The sequence below is a fragment of the Schistocerca serialis genome, chromosome 1, assembly GCF_023864345.2.
Source record: "Schistocerca serialis cubense isolate TAMUIC-IGC-003099 chromosome 1, iqSchSeri2.2, whole genome shotgun sequence".
Taxonomy (NCBI): Eukaryota; Metazoa; Arthropoda; class Insecta; order Orthoptera; family Acrididae; genus Schistocerca; species Schistocerca serialis.
In genome coordinates this window covers 1,048,461,409-1,048,481,050 of record NC_064638.1, presented here as the reverse complement: position 1 = coordinate 1,048,481,050, position 19,642 = coordinate 1,048,461,409, and the positions used below count along the sequence as shown (strand labels likewise).

The 19,642-nt window shown below is 41.4% G+C and overlaps 2 protein-coding genes and 1 non-coding gene across 4 annotated transcripts in view; 2 read left to right on the top strand and 1 right to left on the bottom strand.

The window, feature by feature from the left end:
* LOC126414911 (epidermal retinol dehydrogenase 2) overlaps positions 1–19,642 on the top strand; it is a 288,608-nt gene that overhangs the window by 120,505 nt on the left and 148,461 nt on the right. The window lies entirely within an intron of this gene.
* Positions 1–19,642, bottom strand: part of LOC126455193 (calaxin-like) — a 210,949-nt gene that overhangs the window by 105,339 nt on the left and 85,968 nt on the right. The window lies entirely within an intron of this gene.
* Trnas-cga (transfer RNA serine (anticodon CGA)) lies at positions 13,728–13,802 on the top strand. The gene has a single exon. It is a non-coding gene; the product is annotated as a tRNA-Ser (tRNA).

The following is a 19,642-nucleotide window of genomic DNA, read 5'->3' as shown; positions in this document are numbered from 1 at the left end:
TAAAGAGACCTTTGGAGAAAGGAGAACCACTTGCATGAATATCAAGAACTTTGATGGAAACCCAGTTCTAAGCGAAGAAGGGAAAGCAGAAAGGTGGAAGGAGTATATAGAGGGTCTATACAAGGGCGATGTACTTGAGGACAATATTATGGAAATGGAAGAGGAAGTAGATGAAGATGAAATGGGAGATATGATATTGCGTGAAGAGTTTGACAGAGCACTGAAAGACCTGAGTCGAAACAAGGCCCCCGGAGTAGACAACATTCCATTAGAACTATTGACAGCCTTGGGAGAGCCAGTCCTCACAAAACTCTACCATCTGGTGAGCAAGATGTATGAGACAGGCGAAATACCCTCAGACTTCGAGAAGAATATAATAATCCCAATCCCAAAGAAAGCAGGTGTTGACAGATGTGAAAATTACCGAACTAACAGTTTAATAAGTCACAGCTGCAAAATACTAACGCGAATTCTTTACAGACGAATGGAAAAACTGATAGAAGCCGACCTCGGGGAAGATCAGTTTGGATTCCGTAGAAATGTTGGAACACGTGAGGCAATACTGACCCTACGACTTATCTTAGAAGAAAGATTAAGGAAAGGCAAACCTACGTTTCTAGCATTTGTAGACTTAGAGAAAGCTTTTGACAACGTTAACTGGAATACTCTCTTTCAAATTCTGAAGGTTGCAGGGGTAAAATACAGAGAGCGAAAGGCTATTTACAATTTGTACAGAAACCAGATGGCAGTTATAAGAGTCGAGGGGCATGAAAGGGAAGCAGTGGTTGAGAAGGGAGTGAGACAGGGTTGTAGCCTCTCCCCGATGTTATTCAATCTGTATATAGAGCAAGCAACAAAGGAAACAAAAGAAAAGTTCGGAGTAGGTATTAAAATCCATGGAGTAGAAATAAAAACTTTGAGGTTTGCCGATGACATTGTAATTCTGTCAGAGACTGCAAAGGACTTGGAAGAGCAGTTGAACGGAATGGACAGTGTCTTGAAAGGAGGGTATAAGATGAACATCAACAAAAGCCATACGAGGGTAATGGAATGTGTCGAATTAAGTCGGGTGATGCTGTGGGAATTAGATTAGGAAATGAGACACTTAAAGTAGTAAAGGAGTTTTGCTATTTGGGGAGCAAAATAACTGATGATGGTCGAAGTAGAGAGGATATAAAATGTAGAGTAGCAATGGCAAGGAAAGCGTTTCTGAAGAAGAAAAATTTGTTAACATTGAATGTTGATGTAAATGTCAGGAAGTCGTTTCTGAAAGTGTTTGTATGGAGTGTAGCCATGTAGGGAAGTGAAACGTGGACGATAAATAGCTTAGACAAGAAGAGAATAGAAGCTTTCGAAATTTGGTGCTACAGAAGAATGCTGAAGATGAGATGGGTAGATCACATAACTAATGAGGAGGTATTGAATAGAATTGGGGAGAAGAGGAGTTTGTGGCACAACTTGACTATAAGAAGGGACCGGTCGGTAGGACATGTTCTGAGACATCGAGGGATCACCAATTTAGTATTGGAGGGCACCGTGGAGGGTAAAAATCGTAGAGGGAGACCAAGAGATGAATACACCAAGAGGATTCATAGGGATGTAGGCTGCATTAGGTACTGGGAGATGAAAAAGCTTGCACAGAATAGAGTAGCATGGAGAGCTGCATCAAACTAGTCTCAGGACTGAAGACCACAACAACAACAACATAAATTACTTCATTCTTTACAGTCAATTTTGTGTGTTGCAGTGAACTTTACTGGGTATGTTTAGTCTGATCCACTTACAGTGAGGCTCAGGTATTTGCGTGTGGAGAGTGCATCACTTACTTTCAAGCCTGAACACTTAGTTGTTGCAGAAGGTATGCAATTCAACTCAGTTTTTCAACGTGGCAAAATCTTTCAACTATTGCGTGTTAATGAAAACGAGTGATAGTATTTGTCTATGTGTTGGATATATTGTTGATTTCTCATTCAGCTAACACGAAAGCAGCTCAGCAGCGTTTTAGGGTACGCCGTCGTCAGGACCGCATGCAGACTGTTTATCTGGCACTTGTTGCTTCCTACCGCCGTCTTCCAGTCCACTTGATACACCTACTTAATGTACAAACGTATCAAAAAAGTGGATGATGACAAAAAGTGGCTCATGGGGGCTGTCTCGGTGTTATTTTTTAAAAATGTTAGTGCTAGACAAGACGCTGACTTCGAATTACTCTGGCTGTGTAACGAACATTACACAAGGTGTATCCTCCCACTAAATTACCGACTCATACGGTGCAGTAGTGGGATACTTCAGCTCTTGCACTAGGAGAGCGGAGGCTCCTTTACATGGATTTCGTATATAATTAATGCTCTTCACCAAAGCGACAACCGAATCCTACCTCCTTCAGTCTTCGACAGAGATTTTGTTCTGTGTCTATACGAACGTAACATTATTACCTAATATCCTCCAAGTTAATACTGTTACTGATAAAAACTGTAATCATTTCCCCAGACACTCGATTCATCAGACCATAATGGAGAAGCTCACTGACTACATTCATGAAGACTGTCGGTTACCATAGCAGAAACCTTTAGCGATAGACAGTGAGAGAAGCCCTAGATGAATGTACGGTATTTTGCAGTACGATTAAAACTTCTCTTTCAATATGAAAACAAATATAACAGTTTTTGGCGAAAGTAACCTTTATCATCGTAGTAAGCAACGAATACAAGAAGAAATCGGCAAAAAGTAAACAGTCAACTGTTTTAAGGTGGTGGCTGCGCTTTGGAACGACTGGGCCGTACAGTTTTCAAATCATTTCATTTGGTATATTTGAAAGCAAATTCGTATTTTTCCTAGACACAGTCCCACGTTTCGAAACTTCAATGAATTCATAATGCCTTAAAGAACCTTAAAGAATTATATATTTAAGTTAGAAGCAAAAATCTGCTTAAAATTTAATAGTTTGTATCAAAACTACATGCTGCCTCAGTGGTTTAATTTCGGAAGTACTCACAAAAGCAGTAGGAAAAACTCAGATTTAAGTTACACTATCTTTAGACATACTTACTTTCACTGTGAATGATCTCCTCAGTATGGTCGTTATATTTTTTAAAAAAACGCATGTCACACTTCCCTACAATCACGTAGCACAATATCTGCGTCGACTGTGTTGCTTTGAACGCTGTGACTACTGCTACGTGCACTACGTTCGTAGAACTACCTCAGTGTACGAATACAAGTTGGTGATTTCATGCTAGAGGCAATGGTACCTGAAAAAAAAAAAGAATTTGGTTGTTTCAGGCATAAGCCACCGGCACTCTAAGGGTTACATTGTAATTCGGTTAATTTCTTAATTGCAAAAACAGGTGAAGAGTAATTTATTAAGCTTTTATTATTCTTCCTCACAATCCAACACCTACCTAAAGAAAGTTTATTAATAAAGACAAAGTATAGAAATAATCAGGCAAATTTCTTGTGGTCTTCAGGCAGTCACCACAAAGTCAATTTCGTACATTTTCCGTCATCTAGAAAGTTTTCTATTGTGTATTTGAGTACAGAGCGTTTCTGTAGTCAGTTTCGTTTTTTGTTTGTAGAATTTCTTCTATTTTAAAGGGGTCTATACATATATTGAAAGCTATGAAGCCACTAATGCACGCTTGTATGGTGGCTTTCTACTGAAGATGTAGCCAGTTCGATCACGTACGTTTTCTCACAAACATTTAAAAAATCCATCTGATGTTAACAGGTGTCAAGTGAGATAAACTAAGTACAGTTCACATCCTTTTTTGGTACTCACAATAAAGACAATGAACGTTTGAGACACCTCCTTAAAAATAACTTAAAAGGACAACATCATACGCTCACACTCCCTGATACATAACCGGAAATCCTGCAAGGGAAACGGCACCGTAACGGTACCTGCGAAAAAGTGTACTATTACTCCTGTTCGTTTCGGAAATGGTGCAAATCTAGGCACAGAACGGATTACAATGAAGTATGCTAATGATGAAAGTCTAGCGTAAGTGATTTGTTGGTGCGGATGTAGTTTCGTGAGAGTTTCGTAGCAGTTTGAACTATTTGTGTAGTTGGTACTGGTCAACGCAGTTTTATACTCTCTGATTACCAGACTCCTTTGTCGCAGAGTTGACCATTTCTCTGTGGCACCAATCTCGGCTTGTAACGATTCACAAATTACACGTACTTAAAATGCCGTCGCACAATTACTGAACGTAGCACTATATAATTCCAAAATCACAGAAATTCTTTAAGACCAGACGAAACTAAAAAAGAAAGAGACTAACGAAAAATTTCAGATTAAAATATTGACAAAATTTTGCAGCGATACGTCGCTAACCAAAGCAGATTCACGCATGACGTTTCCGTAATCTAAAAATGGCCCGCATAATGAGTCGAGATATTTCATAACCACCTCTCGCTTACTGAAACTTATTTGTACCGTTTTTAAGTTATAGCACGAGTGCTTCAGTGAGTGCGTAAGCACAAACAGCAGCCTTAAATAGCGGCGACACACAGCGCAGCATTTGTTGCGAGGCTACCATGACATACCTCGTAGCTTTCCTCTATTTCACGGCTCTTACTGTTGCGTACAGCCCTTGAACTGTTTGCACATTTTGTGCCTGTTTTGTTCAGTTGTTCCATGCCCTTGTTCCCTAAGCCCTTAAAAAAATGAAGCCACGGTATACGTCGCAGCGATTATTAATTTCTGTGGTAGCTTTCAAAAGATGATAACTCGTCGAGAAATATTGTGCAAACTGTAATTAAAGAAGTTTGATAGGTAGCCAGCTATGGTGAGTGGAGAAGAGTATATAAAATTAGATGATGTAGTAATTTATAAACACACTTCATTAACGAAATTTAGTTATCATTTACCCAAACACAAGGTAATTACGTGGTATTTCGATACATGTATACACGCAAAACTCACACGGTAAGATAGGGTATGCTTTCTACAGTATGTGTAATGAGGTCACCTAAAATGAACTTCTACTCCTAATTAGATCAGTCTAAGGCTCTGAAAATAATTGTTCGAAAACAAATGTTGCCTAACACACATCCAAGCCCCACGTCTTGAGCTCACGTTTGAAAATCAGTGGCTACACGGGATATACACCCCCCATGTATTCACTTTCTATTTTCTCCTGACGAGTCGCGCACATCATCGTCCGTTGCACTTTTAGGACGACGTGGATCTCGGCTTACATCCTTTCTACAGTCACTATCTTTGCAACACTCCACCAGTCACCCCCCCCCCCCCCCTCTCTCTCTCTCTCAAGAAAAAAGAGACAAATTGAAGTAACATCATCTCCTTTCTGACTTCAAGTGACTTTACGACGTGGCCATTAAAAACTAAACGATGTCTCCCAAGTAAGAGAAAGAACAAGAAAACTGGCAGTTTACTGGCCAATGAATCACTCTCTTGGTGAGGTTTTACGAGTTAATAATTTTGACAGCAACGTAGAGCGAGGCGAAGCAGTGGCTAACGCAGTGATGATCGGAAAGAGGGTTAAAGTACCTGTTCGCACGTCCCGATTTACATTTTCCACGATTTTCCTGAATATCTCGTGGTCAAAGCTGAGGTGGTTGTTTCAGCAGGGCAAGGCCTATTACTTTCTCGTCCTGGAAAACAGAACCAGTAACCTTCCTTGTTCGGAAAGCAACGTTAAAAAGCAATGCAATTCGTGTTCAGCTGTTGTGGCTCGTTCTCGAAGCGTTCAAGTTGCTCGATACTGATCAGGTGCACCACAAGTAGCTACGAACAGTTTCATTTCACGAAGACCAGAGGAGGTCCATGCCCGTCAACAGCACACTCATATCCAGAGGTACACGTACCCCGGTGGAAAGTATTCTTAATCAAAGAGCAATATGGGCAGGGGCAGGGGGAGAGGGAAAGGAGTGGTCAATGCCTGTTGCGAAATGCCAGGCATGGCTGGAGATTACGCAAATGCGTGGCGCGGTCTGCAGAACATGGCGATGCGACAGAGACAGCTGCATCTCGCGGAGTTCAGTTCCATCGGAGCTAAGCTTGCCAAGAGACACCGTCGTGCAGGATTATTCCACCAGGAACGCTCTGTCAGGCGACAGACGACGCACAATTGCAAATGACGCTACATGCATCGAATATTTCATTAGTTCATCTTCCTTCCCTTCTCCCTGTACTTACAATCGTAACAAGCATTATATTCATTGTTAAGTACAGCGCCGGAACAGGAGACTAAAGTTTTCCAATCTGGTCACTTCATGATAGCTGTGGGGAAAATGCCTTATGTTCCAGAAGGATATATGTAATGTGTGGTTAATAGAAAACATGAAGGAACTTACCTGATGGGCGTATGCATCATATCACAAAGAAGCGAGCTGAAGGCTATTACACAGAACCAAAATCTTCAATAAATGACGTTAGCGAGCGACAGTCGTAACAACCGGTCTTCAGGAGTAAGAAAATCTGACAGAGTTCCAGAGTTTGTCAAGATGGGAAAGACAAAACGCTAAAAAAGCGAGTCCACGATGTAAATCAGGAAGACGATTCCAACTGATCCTGATCGCGCTAGTCCCACCTTGGAGCAGAAAGTGGTACAGATACTCGATGGAAGAAGAGAAAAATGGCTGAGGTTTGTTTCTAGCTACCTACAAAATTCCTAAAATTCAGCGGAATTGAATGACAACTATATATATCCAATCAGAAATAGTAGACTTCTTGTAGGAGAGGACAAAGTGGTGACAGAACGGGGAAGAATCAACGCAACTTTCCCTGCGGAGTAGAGCTACTGTAAATTTGACAAGCGCATGATAGAATTATTCACTGTTGCTTCGTAAAGCGTCTTCATCACATTTAACATGTTAATGTAAGAACATATCTGAAGCTGATACTCGGTAACAAAGTTAAGAGGCCAAGAAATACCTTAAGCTTCCGGGAAGATGAACTCGTGGAAGAAACGGGAATAAGAGTATGGTATTATGATATCTAATACGAATTTTTTGTATGATTTGTTCAATCCCAAAATGAAATACTAGCGAAAAGCTCTACTACATAGTTGATCAGATCTGTTATAATGTAAGACTTCGTGTAGAGAATACTTTGATTGGAGGTGATTAAAGTCGTGCCTTAGATATATTTCGTGAATAAGCAAATGGGGTAGGTGCAATTTTTTCTTTGCGCCTCACCTCCCCAACTATCGATACGTGCTACAAAAAAAAATAGTCTAAAGAGATCGAACAAAGAGCATATCGTGTATGTGTCAGTAATGGCCATCCTTTGCGGAAGAACATCTTTTCAGAAGAACCACCACCACAGAACCGTTATGAAACGTTTCTAATTTTATCAGCTTGTCAAAACTGATGTTTCCAATGTAGCAGTATGTACCATTATGAGCATCTATTAATTTATAATGCAGTTTTACATTTGATTATATGCCACGAGCAAACATTAATTATTTTTGTGTGTCGCTCCCCTCGTTTGCAACGTTACATTAAGTTGGCAAGCCGCGGTTTCCTACCCTATTACTCAATCGAATGTAATAGGACAGAAAAGCAATTATTTGCAGCACTTGCCAGTATCTAGATATAGGTCCCACTATAACGCAGAAAGGCACATGCGACTGTATGGAGGTGAATAAAATTATTCATTTTAAATGTTCAGGTTGTGATGATCTTTCGATGTTTAAAATTTTCGTTGCTTAGTATAACGAGGTTGTTAACACCAAAGGGGGGACAAGGGGGGAGGGAATGTTACACTGCTACTAAACCATCGTCCTCTAATCATTGCAGTCCTTGCTATTTATTTTCAACAACTATCTGAACAACACAGCAGAAATACTCGTTCTCAACAAAGTAAACTTCTCTCTGTACCACTACAGAAGGCTGCCGTGCTCACGAAATCATGTTCGGCATCAAGAACCCAACTTTGGAGCAATCTTCCTCAAAAATTTAGAAAAATTAAAATCGTTTCACACTCAAAAATACAGCCAATGACCTACCTTCTATCTTGCAGTTCATTATCCTCAAACCTCTACCCCTCCCCTTCGTCTACAGAGTTCCCTATTGAAATTCACTTCTTTCTTAGCAGCCGCAGTAACTTTAATTTCAATCCTCTCCTCTCTTTCGTTGTCCGTTCCGCGTTTCTAGTACCAAACAAGGCTTCAAAAGTGGTAAACTAATCATTCTCAATGCCTCCATTTTTTATTATTATTATCGGTTCCAATATTATTATTATTATTGAAAAGTATAACTTTCATTAATAATGCAAATTATTATGATTGTGGTTATTATGTAGTATTTTTTGTATGTGTTGCTCCTGGTAAGAGAGACCCTGAGGCCGGCCGAAGTGGCCGTGAGGTTCTAGGCGCTGCAGTCTGGAACCGCGAGACCGCTACGGTCGCCGGTTCGAATCCTGCCTCGGGCATTGATGTGTGTGATGTCCTGAGGTTAGTTAGGTTTAACTAGTTCTAATTTCTAGGGGACTAATGACCTCAGAAGTTGAGTCCCATAGTGCTCAGAGCCATTTGAAGCATTTGAGACCCTGAAGGCCCTAATCTGGTCGAGTTAAATAAACAATAAACGAATAAATAAGTGAATAAATAACGTTTGCTAGTCCACATTTTATTAACAGGAAGTCATAGTTTTAGGTTATACATTAGGTACCTGTATTAGAGCCCAAAAAGTGTTACATACCAAATTAGGTACAAAATGTCCTATTTTACACACTACCGTAGTCGTAAGTGGTTAAACGTCCTAAAGACATAAAAGACCCACTTTCAGTTGACAACTGCGTTTCGTACAGGGCGATTATACAGGGTGTGCCATAATTAATGGCGTGAACGCGTACAGTTGAAACTGCACGATACTAGAAGCAAAAAAGCCCCAGTAAACATAGGGTCGAAAATGCATACTTTAAGAGCTACGAGCAATTTTTCATCTTCGATACTTTGAAGCAAATCACTTCTACTGCAAGTTCTTTGCTTCCCATATTTTGGGAAGTGGTAGTATGGACCAAAACAAGAAAAAAAAGGTCCAGTAAACATGTGCTCTAAAATGCAGTCCTTAAGAGCTATGAGCACTTGTTTACCTTTGCTACTTTGAAACACAACTCTTCTAAAGATGAAGTGCTCGTAACTTTCACTGTATCGAAGATGAAAAATTGCTCGTAGCTCTTAAAGTATGCATTTTCGACTCTGTGTTTACTGAGACTTTTTTACTTCTAGTATCGTGCAGTTTCAACTGTATGCGTTCACGCCATTGATTATGGTACGCCCTGTACAGACGGCTAACTCTACTGAAGCGTCACCTGGCTTTTCTAGCAAGAATGTTTTCTATACATTTTTGTGAAAGCTGATCCACTATTCAAGCACAATACTTGAACTTATCGGCTGTTTACATTTCTGTTGGTATTGTATCATAAAGTACATGTGATACCTGCTGAGGAACTATTACCCAACTGGAAGAGTTTAGATCTGACGTAAGAAATGTCACATAATGTCACAGAGTAATAAAAACCTGTAGCCCCGAAGGGAAAGTGCGATTGTTGGGAAACGTGTCCGTTGGTAGTTCCCTACGACCATTCGCATTCGCATCTACAGAGTGACGGTTTCCTTGTGCCTCAAAGTTTCATTCGCTAGTTTCTCTCCAGAAAACTCAGTTGCGTGTTTCATTCATTTTGCATTGTCACATTTCTTATCACTGTCGGACTTGAAATTAGTTTGATAATCAGCTTTCCTGTAGGGGAGTGTTAAGAAACAGAGAATGTAATAGCTTAATTTAGTTCTTCTACCTGAAGTTTGGTTAAAGATTACCACTACCACGAGAAAGTTTCCCCCGTCTGTCGCAGCCGACTGTCGTAGATTGTTACGTAGGATGGACGGCTCCCCGTGTACAGAATCACTCTCCATTTAAAAGCTGGCTAACAGCAGGTGACCAGACATACCACCCTGGACCATGTTTTCACTTTTAGATATAGAGGCCACCGCCCTATCAATGTAGCCGAGCTCACCGTACGTCATACGAGAGGTTAGTATCGCTGGAACGTCATCTGACGCTCGAGGAAGGAAGAAAGGTCGCTTGCACTGACTTCTAGAGAATTATTGTGACGGTGCCTGTAGTACTACATAAAGCGATGTATCTCAGTTGTCAACAGAACACCGTTAAAAAAAAATGGTTCAAATGGCTCTGAGCACTATGGGACTTAACATCTCAGGTCATCAGTCCCGTAGAACTTGGAACTACTTAGACCTAACTAACCTAAGGACATCACATACATCCATGCCCGAGGCAGGATTCGAACCTGCGACCGTAGCAGTCCCGCGGTTCCGGACTGAAGCGTCTAGAACCGCACGACCACCGCGACCGGCGAACACCGTTCACACAGCTGGTGGAAATATTCTCATGCAGGGGTTGTTCTACCCAGAACAAAGGAGCCCTTGTTAAGTTTCCATAGTGTCCCATAAGCGAACGGTACAGTGATCTACTGCCCATGATACCCACCTATTTGCTTGTCAGTAGGACTCCGCACTTGGAGGTAACCTATACTTTCGGCAGGAGCACTATCCTAACGCTTCCCAATTGTCAGAATTGCTTTGAGGGATAATGCGCTGACATGAGGGAGCTTCTGGCTTCCAATGGGCTTCTGTCATAAATGACGTTGCACTCGACTGGGACACATCGACGAGACTTGGCCCTCTAACGTTTCTTGCCTTCAGCCCCGACCAGTATGAATGAATTGTGAACGGCGATTGAGCACTCATCAAGGTGTTTCTCCAACACTTCCTGTAATCTGCAGAGTCCATGCCTCGACGGGACTCCACCGCCATTCGGATGAAAGGTGTTGCTGCTAACTACTAGATCGGAGTTTCTTCTGAGTGCATTTGGCTTCTTTAGAACAATGTATATTGCTTGAAGAAATAAAGCTATCAGCCACTTTTTGTATAGCTTTATTTTTGCCAGGGCAAGTTTCCGGATTTCACCCGTCTTCAATTGGCGTAATGCACCTACATCTCTGTCAGTATGAGGTTTTTATCGACTGCATTTTGTAGCTCGTTTCTCCGCCGTTATATGCATAGTACAAACACTAAAGTTTACTCACATGCTGACGCAACCCGTCTTGCCACAAATGAGGCTAAAGAAAAAGTAGCTGATTTATGTAGTCCTTTAAGTAATTAAATTCGCAGCCACGGGACTCCGCCACCATTAACATGGATAAATTAATGAGATTTGATAGTGACAGAATGAGTGTTTCACCATGCAGGAGAGTTTGTTTAATGAACCTTCTTGATAGATTAAGACTGTGCCCGATCTTGTCTTTTCCGTGCTCTACTGACCAAAGCCTTCCACGAACCGCCACGGCGTGCTGCAAACTTCATTGTACCGGATGCTTCTAAGTTCTCGTACGCAGTGAAGTTTTCTTAGGGGCCATGTGCGCGAAACCTGTGCTACGAATGCTACATCTTTCTGGCCCTTACTGGGAAAGGCTTAGAACTCCAGTTGCATGAGTGAAAGAACATAAATCACATCTGAACAGGACACGGAATGTGGGTATATCGAGTGAGCAAATGGGGTGGTGTAGTCAGTCCAATGCAGACTGTGATTGTGCAGCACCGAACCAGACCTCATTGTAGAAAAGTGTAAATTGAGCCTAACAGGATGAACCAAACGAATTTCGTGGGTACACCATCCTGCCTCGGTTGGATAAGAAGACTGGACGTTAGTATATAACAACTGTTTGCTACTTTAATGCATCATTTCTATTTTTCTTCTACTTTTTGTTGTACTTCATGTGTACTGCTATGCGATTGCTAAATAGATAACGCTGATTAGGTAAATCGTTTCTGCTACAGGCAAGTCCAGGTTCACATCAATGTCGGTTCAATATATGAAAGTAACGGATTGAATCCTTCCATAATACGAATTTAGAATGATATGCAGACGTATCAGTTATATGTCAAGCTTTCTGAACCCAGAGTGCCAAAACGCGTTGTATACGACGGGAAAACCTCGTCACAGTTCATCGACCAAGCTCGCCAAACGAGCAGCGGTGTTGAGAAGTAGTAACTGCTTTGAATGAGTCACAGTAAACTACGAGTAAAACACGCACAACGCGAACAGGGCGACCTTGCACATCGAGAGATGCTGTAAGAATCTCCCAGAATCGGCACGAACGAGGTCGAGCAATGTGCTGTTACAAAATAGCACTGGAAAAGTTCAGAGAGCACTGCTGGAAGTCCAGCCTCTGGTTCTCCGAAAAACTTCAAAATTTCACAAAAGCAATTTCCAGGGAACTCAAGTTCCTTTGATGTACATCTACATCTACCTCTGCATGGTTACTCTGCAATTCACACTTAAGTACCTGGCAGAGGGCTCATCGAACCATTTTCGTACTACTTCTCTAGGAACACCTAAATATTTCCGTTCGAGCTCTGATTTCTCTTATTTTATTATGATGATCATTTCTCCCTACGTAGGTGGGTGTCAACAAAATATTTTCGCATTCGGAAGAGAAAGTTCATGACTGAAATTTCGTAAATATATCTCGACGCAAAGAAAATCGCCTTTGTTTCATTGACTGCCACCCCAACCCGCGTATCATATCAGTGACACTCTCACCCTTATTGCGCGATAACACAAAACGAGCTGCCCTTCTTTGCACTTTTTCGATGTCTTCAAAAATGGTTCAAATGGCTCTGAGCACTATGGGACTTGACAGCTGAGGTCATCAGTCCCCTAGAACTTAGAACTACTTTAACCTAACCGAAGGACATCACACACATCCATGCCCGAGGCAGGATTCTAACCTGAGACCGTAGCAGCAGCGCGGTCCGGACTGAAGTGCCTAGAACCGCTCGGTCACAATATTCCAGCAGAGGACGGACAAGTATGAAGTAGGCTGTCTCTTTAGTGTGTTTGTCGCATCTTCTAAATGTTCTGCGAACAAAGTGTAGTCTTTGTTTCGCCTTCCCCACAATGTTATCTATGTGGACTTTCAAATTTAAGTTGCTCGTAATTGTAATTCCTAAGTATTTAGTCGAATTAACAGCCCTTAGATTTGTGCGATTTATCGAATATCCTAAATTTATCGGATTTCTTTTAGTACCCATGTGGATGATCTTGCACTTTTCTTTGTTTAGTGCCAATTACCAATTTTCGCACCATACAGAAATTCTCTCTACATCATTTTGTAATTGCAATTGATCGTCTGATGATTTTACTAGACGGTAAATTACAGCGTCATCTGCAAAAAAATCAAAGGGGGCTGCTCAGATTATCACCTACATCATTTATGTAAATCGGGAACAGCAGAGGGCCTATGACACTACCTTGCGGAACGCCAGATATCACTTCTGTTCTACTTGATGATTTACCGTCTAGCTGTGTTCCACAAGAACGATATTTTCTGAATCCGTGTTGGTTATGTATTAGTAAGTCATGTTCTTCAAGGTGATTCAAAATGTTTGAGTACAGTATATGCTCCAAAATCCTACTGCAAATTAAGGTCAGTGATATGGGTCTAATTCAATGGGTTACTCCTATTTACTTCCAGAATGAGATTTTCACTCTGCAGCGGAGTGTGCGCTGATATGAAACTTCCTGGCAGATTAAAACTGTGTGCCGGGCCGAGACTCGAACTCGGGACCTGTGCCTTTCGCGGGCAAGTGCTCTTCGCAGGAGAGCTTCTGTAAAGTTTGGAAAGTAGGAGACGAGGTACTGGCAGAAGTAAAGCTTTGAGGACGGGGCGTGAGTCGTGCTTGGGTAGCTCAGTTGGTAGAGCACTTGCCCGCGAAAGGCAAAGGCCCCGAGTTCGAGTCTCGGCCCGGCACACAGTTTTAATGTGCCAGGAAGTTTCCTATTTACTTTCTTGAATATTGGTGTGACCTGTGCTACTTTCCAGCCCTTAGGAACAGACCTTTCGTCAAGTGAGCCGTTGTATATGATTGCCAAGAAAGGCGCAATTGTGTCTGCATACTCTGAAAGGAACCTGATTGGTATACCATCTGGACCGGAATACTTGCCTTTCTTAAGTGATTTATGTTCTTTCGCAACACCTAAGATAGCTACTTTTATGGCACTCATGCTAACAGCTGTTCTAGTTTCGAATTCTGGAATATTTACTTCGTCTTCTTTCGTGAAGGAATTACGGAAAACTGTATTTAGTAACTCCGCTTTAATGGCACAATGTAGTAACAGGATGCGTATGGAAGTGGAAAAGCTTACCCCCGCCCTGATACTTGTCTTCGTTTAGAAACGTCCTTTTGATTCCTTCTGGTTGGGCGGAACAGCCTCCATACTTTTAAAGAACGCCTTCGTTTCCACGAGACTTCTTTTAAGTTAGTACCTTATGAATAACGACGAGGCACTTTCAAGCGTGTGTTCATTGTCGACTGTAAATGATTGTGCCCACATCATTCTCGTGCGTACTACAAAACAAATCATATGCCAGTCACAGGTTACACATGTGATAAATCTGCGAATAGCTGTGTATGTGTGGTTTGTGGGTACCCACCCAGCTCGCGTGTACAATGAAGACTATGTTAAGCGTAACTATACATACGTGGGATTTGTTTCATGCTGCTGAGGAATAAGCTCAGATTTGCAACTAAACAATAGTTCTAAGTAAAGCCTTAATTCGTCATAGCAGCATGGTGAGCAAAATGCCATTTCTTGGTATCGTCGTAGTTCCTCTTTTTATTTGCAGTTATTTCTTTAGTCCGTGTTCCTTTCAGCTGTATCTCATTGAGGTGCTAAATGACTCAGCTTCGATGGAAAAACATGGAGACGTTACAATGCGTATATGTTCAGGTACTGTATGACGAACGGTGGTAAGTTTGACAGTTCACAAACGTACGTTAAGCAGTGGTTCTTCGGTAGCCTCGCGGGCCGCAACCGTCGGCGTGTAGCATTCGCTTGACCTCGCCATCTACCTCCGCTCCTTCGCTCGCCCGCTGACTTGTTTACGCAGCTTTTTATTGCTAGCGGCTCTAGCCATGTCCCGCTATGTGCTTGGAGGTGCGGAAACAGCACCACGAACTACTTATGGTCCTGCGCATCTCAGCAGTTGGGAATCGTGTACGGACTGAACCCGAAATGTGAAAATTTTCGAAGGTTGTTAGGGACATTTTCCGAGTGTTGTGACGTAAGGACGTTTGGTCACCGGCGACTTTTAGACTAATTGCATTTCGTTTGAATTCTTATCCCCAGTTTTATTCGTATCCTTATGCACAGAATAGTGCCTCTGACGACGGTAAGCACTGTGTGTTGTTCTGGAAACAAACTTATTCCTCACGACGAAAGTAATGCCTACTTTGCTATCGCCCTCAAACTTGCAATCGCATTCAATACCGCTCGGTTCTTTCTCGGCTTCATTTTTCCGGGTGCCTTAGTAGCACGTTAACTGTCATACGCCGGCCGGAGTGTCCGTGCGGTTCTAGGCGCTCCAGTCTGGAGCCGAGCGGCCGCTACGGTCGCAGGTTCGAATCCTGCCTCGGGCATGGATGTTTGTGATGTCCTTAGGTTAGTTAGGATTAATTAGTTCTAAGTTGTAGGCGACTGATGACCTCAGAAGTTAAGTTGCATAGTGCTCAGAGCCATTTGAACCATTTTGAACTGTCATACACACCGGTATTGGTGAAGGTGATCGGGTAATAAACCGAATAAATCATAATTACATTATTTCTCTGTAACAAGCCATTGCAGATGACGGATCCCTTATGCGAAAATACTGAAATTGTCGCTGATCAGCCTACGGAACTATGTCGGAGTTCAGGTTCACCGTGTGTCTGTAGGGATGCGACTACGTCGCAAATCGGTAGAGTGTGTGCAAGAGGATATTTTTCATTTTACAATGTATTACGTGGCGTGCGCAGGAAGAATGATTCCTCCTGCAACCAACACTAAAATAGTGGAAGGAACATAGAGTGGCAATAGCATTTAGGTCCAATTTTGCGAACAGATTTTTTCGAATTAATCATTTGTCATAAGGTGGGCTGAAGACGCAGATTTTCCGAGAGTGTGTGTGTGTGTGTGTGTGTGTGTGTGTGTGTGTGTGTGTGTGTGTGTGTGTCTGTGTAGGAGAGAGAGAGAGAGAGAGAGAGAGAGAGAGAGAGAGAGAGAAAGGGCCGCGTGGTTCGAGGCGTCTTGTCACGGAATACGCGACCCCTCCCGCTGGAGGTTCGACTCCTCCCTCGGGCATGGGTGTGTGTATTGTTCTTTGCATAAGGTAGTTTAAGTAGTGTGTGCGTCTAGGGACCGATGACCTAAGCAGTTTGGTCCCTTAGGAATTCACACACGTTTGAACAGAGAGAGATTTTATTTTAATGTTTGTCTCGTTATCTCTAATTTTTTGGAGAGAGAGAGATTTTTAACGTTTGTTTCGTTGTTTCTAATTTTTTGCACAAAGGCAGCTAGTGGCTGTTGAGCACTGACTCGTCGCCCAAACAAGAGGTGGCTGGATATGGAATTAAGGAGCAGCGAACATTTTCTTTTTAATATTACTGGCCAGTTGATGAAAGTCGAAGTTGAATAGTTACCGAAATAACTTCAACTATTTTAGCCACGTAATTTTTTAAACATTTTCTTCTAGATTTCATATGGAAAACACCAATATCTTTGTTATGGGACTTCCATGTGCTCTATTCCTGCCTAAATACGGCCGGCAGGGCATTCTTGAGAGACAGCCTGATGTTGAAACGTGGACACAACTTGCGCAGGAGAAAAAATAATACGTCTTCGTGACTGTTAACTGTTCAGTAATCCTATGCGTACCTACGTGCAACGAGCGTGTAAAATATTAGTCTGAGGTGCTGGCGATCCCCATACGTTTAAAAAGGGTCATATGTTACTAAGATATTGGGTACTTACCTGGATAATACAACTGGGGCTACTTTTGATCACGTGAGTCGTTAACTACTTCACAATAAAGCCATTCTTAATGTAACCATTAAGAATCCAATGAATATTCTAGGGCCTTCATTAGTCAAATTTTTGATTTTATCAGCTGTAAAAATCTCAGTATCGCGGGGACTTAGAACTTGGTTTCTCTTATTTACAGCTACACTTTTCGGGGCTTTTAGCGGACGGTACTGTAATATTTACTGACTTTTTGACTGGGGATTAAGAGGTAATCTTTCACATGTACATATCTGACAGTGTCAGACTAAAAATAGGAAGCTTTCGTCTTAGATTTCCTATTATCAACATTTTACGCCTAATTTCACCATGAGCAATTCACTAATATACACACGAAAATTTCCTTCCCGGTTGCTCGTACTCGCACACAAGAGATCTCTATGCATTCCGTCGCGAATTCGAATTATACGGCAAGAATCTACTGGAGAGGATGGGTTTCTTTTAGTTCAAATGGCTCTGAGCACTATGGGACTTAACATCTATGGTCATCAGTCCCCTAGAACTTAGAACTACTTAAACCTAACTAACCTAAGGACATCACACAACACCCAGCCATCACGAGGCAGAGAAAATCCCTGACCCTGCCGGGAATCGAACCCGGGAACCCGGGCGTGGGAAGCGAGAACGCTATCGCACGACCACGAGCGCGGCTTTCTTTTAGTGAACTACAAAATAAACATCCCTGGATATGCTCTGAAAGTGTCAGTAGATTCAGTTTTTACTGTGTGCGTTAGTCATGATGTGTTTAAATTAAGCGGCTATAGACTAAACTGGTTTGTTATTACATGAATAGAGGTTGCAAGGAACTCCGGCAAATCTTCGTTAAATATCTATAGACTGTACTTCCGCTCAATGGAACTCAAGTAGCGAGATTTTGTATTGCATGGCCCTGCGCTAGGGAAAGCAAGTAGGATGAGCAATGGCTAGCGCAAAGGATTTGCGTACTGGAGGGCGGTGCTTTGAACTCACGTCCGACCATCGACGTTCGGTTTTCTTTGGTTTCTCTAGATCGCTTAAGGTAAATGCAGGGATGGTTCCCTTAAAAAGCACATGACCTTACATCCCCAGCCTTGCCCCAATACGAAGCTGTACTCGGTCTCTAATGATCTCGTCATCGACAAGGCGTAATATCCTAACCTCCATACCGTCTTTCTTTTCCTTCCTTCATTGTGCTTTGGTTATAATTCGATAAATCATAGTCAGTGTAAAGTCATAATGACACGTCCTCCTTGCTAATCTGAAGCAGTTGCTGAAAAAAACGGCCACCACAAGAAACAAGCCCACGCTAAATGTCAGTGCATTTGTCACAGCCGCGGATCGCACCATATAGTAACGCTAGTTACGAATGTTGCTTATGTAAATATGAGTAACGGCGGGCAAAGCTCTTCGAGTAATTTCTTCATTTCTTCAATTATATTACAGATGCCTGCAAAAACATTTTATATGCGTCATTATACTTGTGCTTACCAACAAAACAAAATTTCACAGTTAGCTTTAGACCCGAGGCGCAAATCACTCACAACTAAAAGTATCATTAACGGAATTACAGAGTAGATTGTAATACTCAGTGGTCATCTCACATAGTATTTTACATAAATTGCTTAATTCTTTTGGCTTTGCAGCCACAATCAGATTTAAAAATCAGAAAATGTAAACAAAGACATATCAATAGATTTACTAAACTAAAACTGGACATTAAATGTGAGAATAAAATGAACAGTTGCCGAGAAATGATTAAATATTTATTTATCAGCAACACCTAGGCGCGCAGTCAGTTTGTAAAAGAATAAGAGGAGGGAATGTATAGTTGCAGAGTAAATAAAGTTTACAATGATCGGCCCTAATGGCGCTAGAAAAGTACCAGTTACAGACAATTGAAAATATCTGTACATAAAAATTGTATATATTAGAAGCAGTAGAGTCGCGTACTTTTCATACATCTCTAAAGTGTGGAATAATCTGTATATTTAAACGAAATTTAATTTAGAAATATAATTTAAAATTTAATGTATATAAAACCTTTAGATCAGCTTCTTTCAAGCATGATAAAAGAACGTAGTACATTCACGTAAAATAAAAGTTAAAAATACAAAAACAATTTAAAATGTGCTTGAAGGCTGTAGCCATACAGCTGGATCCCATAGGCATAACATAACGTGAAAGGCGGTACATCGCATCGCAGCTGTTACACATTATTATATGTGAAATCCCTAAACACAGGATGGGGTAAGACGAGGAAAACATGGAAGGACCAACCCACAACAGGAGCTTCATTGGTCATTTGATTGTTTCCATGTATTTAACCACCACATTATAGCGTGAATAAATTGATACAATAACCATAAACGAGTGACAGGGTAAAGCTAATTAGTTGCTTACACGAATAATCTGTTTTAACGAATGATTTTACTTTAACAAGACACAAAAGTCAGTGCCAGAATAAATATAAAACAGTAAAAATATTTTTAAAAATTTCCCTTATAAAAGACAAATTGCTCAAAATGCAAAAGCAACAATCTTATAATTTAAGAAAAGGTGACAAAGCCTTCAAAGGATTTTCAGGAAACTAATTGACAATTTTTTTAAATCAAAGAGGTCCCTGTCACACAGAAGAGCAAAAACACTGCTAAAAATCAGCATAAAAGCTACTGAAAATTTCATCAAGTACCAAAACAGCAAATGGGTTGAGGTTATCGACACGTGAGGCAAGTACAATGTCAAGTTAGGCTCAAACAGTAATTGTGGTTAAGCAATT